The sequence below is a fragment of the Vulpes vulpes genome, chromosome X (genome assembly GCF_048418805.1).
Source record: "Vulpes vulpes isolate BD-2025 chromosome X, VulVul3, whole genome shotgun sequence".
NCBI classification, from domain to species: Eukaryota; Metazoa; Chordata; class Mammalia; order Carnivora; family Canidae; genus Vulpes; species Vulpes vulpes.
In genome coordinates, this window is record NC_132796.1 from 11,514,762 (window position 1) to 11,519,723 (window position 4,962).

A 4,962-nucleotide genomic window follows, 5' to 3' on the forward strand; every position below is an offset into this window, starting at 1 on the left:
TGGTTTTTATAAACTTTAGGGGAGACTCCTGTGAAACATCTGTCTCATTGAAACTGTCCCTCCTCGTCTTAATTCCATTTGGGCGACTATAACAAAAACGCCATAGCCTGGGGTGGGGAGGGGGTTTACACACAGAAGCGTATTTCTCAGGGTTCCGGAAGCCAGGAAGTTAAGGCTAAGGTGCTAGTATATTGGTGTCTGGTGGGGACCAGCTTTCTGGTTTGGGGATGGGCCATCTACTCCCCGTATGTTCACATGGTAGAAGGGGCCAGAGAGCCCTCTGGGTCTGTTTTATGAGAGCACTTGTCCCATCATGCGGACTCCACCCTGACGACCTAATCACCTCCTAAAGGCCCCACCTTCTAATACCATCACCTTGAGGGTTAGGATTCCCGCATATGACCTACAAACATTTGGGGGGAACAAACATTCTGTCCACAACATACAGAAGACTCTAGAGGCCGCGTAAGAGCAAACAGCACTCCCCCACCTCACCCCTCAGGCAGGCATGCCAGCGACCTTGTACTTAGTAAGCAGGTTCCCAAGGGAATGGAGTCAAGGCTGAGGGATCCCACTTCTTGGTCCCGCGTGGACCTTCATTTATCACTTTCAAACTTGTTGATCTAGGCTTGATATGATTAAAGGAATATGCGGTCCCCGATAGAGCTGTACGACCTTGGGGAAGTTACTTGACCTCTCTCTGGCCATGTCGTTAGCTCTAAAATGGACGTAGTAACACAACCGTATCAAAGAGTTATTGCATCATATGAGCTGACACTTCTGAAAACCTTAGAGCCGTGCCTGACAGAGAATAAGCACCATATACGTGTTTGATTAAATAACAAAAATCATCATGATCATGTTATCACATATCGGACTCGGGACAAATCAACACCAAATTGATGGCAATTAGCCATTGGCAGGTGTGGGAGGAAGAATTCTTAGGTGGCTCGCAAGATTCTGGGTCCTGGGTACACACACTCCTCCGGCCAGTTATTCAGTTCAACACCAATCCAAGTGGCCCTTGAAGGGATTTTGCAGATGTAACTAAGGTCCCAAATCAGGAGATTATCTAGGTAGGCTTTGACTTAATCAGGCGAACCCTCTAGAAGCAGAGCTTCCTCCAGTTGGCCGCAGCAGAGGAGCTGGGGAGATGCAAGCCACTTGGTCCTGGAAGAGAGCTGCATCCAGCATCCGAGCCGCACAATTCCCAGGGAGGGGGGCCCAGAGCAAGGAACCGTGGGAGGTCTCCAGATGCTGAGAGCAGTTCTCAGCTGCCAGCCAGCAGGAAAACAGGGCCCTGAGTCCTACCACTGCAAGGAGCTGAATTTCTGTCAACAACCAGCGACCCCGGAGAAAGACCCCACCCCCCAGCCCCAGATCAGAACTGTGGCCTGGGTCAATACCTTGATTTGGGCCCTGTGAGACCCTGAATGGAGAATCCTGTCACACGGCACCCAGACTTCTGACCTTCAGAACCTGGGAGATCATACGTATGTATTGTGTTAGGCCACGACGTTTGTGCTAAAGGACAATGCAGTGATAGAACAGTAATAGGGTGAGAAAAGAAAAGAGCCAAATATAGACAGGCAACAAATGACCAGTCCCACAATTCTGTTCAAAGCCCAGGCCTCCTCTCCACCTGCCACATGACCAATATTTTCGACACTGACAAGGTTCGTAAGAAATACTCTCAGGTCAGAAGAAAGAAATGGCATTTGCCACTGGGGGCTTGGTCCCCGGGGAGGGCAGGCTTCTGTACTCACCAGCGTCCCCAGCTGGGCAAGCCTGAGCTGCCTGCCCCAGAGCAGCAAGCTTGGGATCTCCCAGGCTGCTTTCTTGTGGTTGGGGAAAGGGCTGAGCCACGTCCAACCTAACTAGACACAGCTGCCTACTGGTGGGCCCAGACCTTTGACCTCTGGACTTGGCTCCACCTCCACCTCTAAGACCTGCCAAAAATTAACAGGACCCAGGGACAGAGCTCTGGGACTACTGCAGATGACAAAAGCAGAGGTGTCACGCTCAAGAGCTCTGGCCTCTGCATTCAAGTCGGGCATCACCACCTACTGTGCGACTTCTTGTAAATTCTTTAAGCCCTCTGCACCCCCTTGTCTGTAAAATGGGGTAGCAGAGTTGTGAGGGTTTGAGGCAAGGCTTATAAATCACTGATCCGTCGGGCCTAGCCCTTAGCAAACCCTCTAAAATGGGAGGTGGTGTTTAATTGCTTTTGACGCGGCCTGAGTCTTATACCCAAGCCCTCATGCTAAGCTTTCCCCACGTTATAAATCCCCAACTCCGTTCTCCACAATAGGCAGCTGAGCACATCTTGGTCCCTTGTTTCTGAGACCCAAGTGTCTGCTTAATGACTAACCACTCCAACCTGGTACACGGAGTACCAGACTACGTCAATCAGCCCCAATACAAACCCACAGTAAATCAATTGTGCTTCCCCGCCTTCCTCTTCTTGCTCTCTTGTTTCATTATAACAGGAATTGTGCCGGAGATGTGTACCAACCCCTCAGCATTTTCTACTGGAATAAAACCAAGGGAGTGTAGTAACCAACAATCGGAGACCGGACTACAATAATATGAGTTCAGTGTGCACTCTAAAAACAGACATAGTAATTACCATTCTTAAAAGATGGTTTCGTAAGGCTAAAAATTTACAGCCCTCATTCATGAAGGGGGGGGGGTCCTATGCAATGTCACCGAACCAGTTTGATGATAGAATTTATGAGGTTGCACCAGATTGTGCTCAAGTGTTCAAAGGTATATGCTACTGATGAACATAACCATATCTAGCCTCATAAAAATAGACTCCCTATTTAAACCGAATCTTCTTTCTCAGCACTGCTAAGTGAGGTAATTTGAAATTTTCCCAAATTGCAAGGAGGGAGGTAGTGGTGGTATTTTTCCCATTTGTGGAGATGACCATCTATTATAGGGATCTGCAAATTGGTTAATTGTCTGGAAGATTTAAGAAGAAAAATGCTGTTCTAGTAATTCTGTGCAGTCCTGTACTCCGAGGATTTGGCCAAGGGAAGATTAACATAAGCATGAGTCTGCCCAATACATTTTAAATGAGAAACCGGGCTATTTTTTTTAACTAATGTTTGCAAAAAGAAAGCTATAGCGAAGTGCCTATCATCCGTACTCCTTAGCAGATGATTCCCCCAACCACAGTGTTAAGATCCAGAAAGTCAATATAAATTCTTTGCCTGTCTCCTTCACTGTGGCTACCCTGGTGTCTAGAAGAGGGCCGAGTGCAGACACAGGCACTGAATGTTTCCTGAATAAATGAATTAACGCGATTACATGAATTAGCAAGTGGCAGGATGCTAGTGTTCTTTTTCTGTCTAAATTCTGAGCAGTTACAAATGTCAACATGATCAGATCAAGAAGAAAAACAAAGGAGCTGGGAAGTGAGGTTCTGTAGAGTCATATTTGCATTTTTGGGGTATGCTGGAAGGGAAGAAGGAAACCCAGTGTCAATGGAATTTATCACTACAAAGTTTTTGTTCCTGAATGGAAATTTCCAGAGCCTATGTTGTAAACCATCTTACAATGGGTCATTTGTGAGGAGCAAGCCTTTTGCTTACACAACTATGTGGCAGCAGCGCCATCTGCTGGGAAGCTGGTTGGGCGTTTTAGAACAATATTCTAGAGTCCTTTTTTTTCCCCATAAAAGCAAATTGAATTTAGAATCACAGAAATTATCTCAGAAATATCTTTAGTGACAATCTAGGCCATGTGTCATCTTACAGGTAAGGACTGGCCCTAAGAAGGTAAAACATTTTCTTTTTTTCTGTTGATACAATGGAGCCCCAAATGCATCTCTCCGAGAGAAGGCAGGACTACAGTCATGATTACTGAATTTTATTACAGGTCTCATGCAAATCAGAAACTGAAAGGCAGTTAAAATCCACTTGCTAAGCGTCTGAAGAGGGCTGTCCAACAGAAATCTCTGCAACGATGGAGCAAGAGAACTTTCTGCAATGATCTGTACCTGTGCGTGCTGTCCAATACAGAAACCACTAGCCACATGTGGTTATTAAACATCCGAAATGTGGCCAATGACACCGAGGAATGGGATTTTTAATTTTATGTAATTTTAATTTATTTACATTTTTAAAAGTAGCCAGCCCCATATGGCTAATGTAGCGCTTCTCACCCTTGGCACTGTTTACATTTGGGACTGCATCATTCTCTGCGGTGGGAGCTTGTCCTGCGCACGGTGGGCTGCTTTAACAAAAGCCCCGGCCCCCACCCACTAGGTGCCAGCAATACCCCCCCCCCAAAGTTGTGATGACCAAAAATAGCTCCAGACATTGCCCCAGAAATGTCCCCTAGGGGGCAAAATCATCCCTGGTTGAGAACCACTGGGCTAGTAGCTACTGTAGGGGACAGCATAGTTCTAGAATATGCCTAACATGTATATGACACTTTGAGAAAAAGAAATGGCCCCACAATGTACTACGGCACTAGTGGTTTTGTCACAAGAACCAGGAAGCTTTGAAGAAGATAATAAAGTCAGATGTAGACAAACAAATCTCTTGCTTCTTTATCCTCCTTCCCATGTAACGGACGGAGCCAAGATAGTAATGTCTGAAAAATCTGCCTCACTCAAAGGTCCCCAGGTTAGCCCCAGAAAACCTACACTGGAATCTGGCTTCCCTGCACTCACTGCGAGTAACCGGGACAAAGAGACCTGTCAGGGTCTCAGTGTGTCACCTGGAGAAGGGGCGGGAAGGTGCCTACCTGGCAGGGGCCCTGTGATGGCAGACGTAGTGCATGAAGTGGTCCTGGCTCAGCGCTGGGCTGTGGGAGACGTGCAAACAAGGGCTGTGATCTCAGCCGCCCTCCTCTAGGGAAGGGGGAAAGGCCTCAGTGCCTCCCGACCAATAATACAAACATACCCGGCGTGTTTCCACCAAAAATAAAAATCTAATTGACAAAACTGGC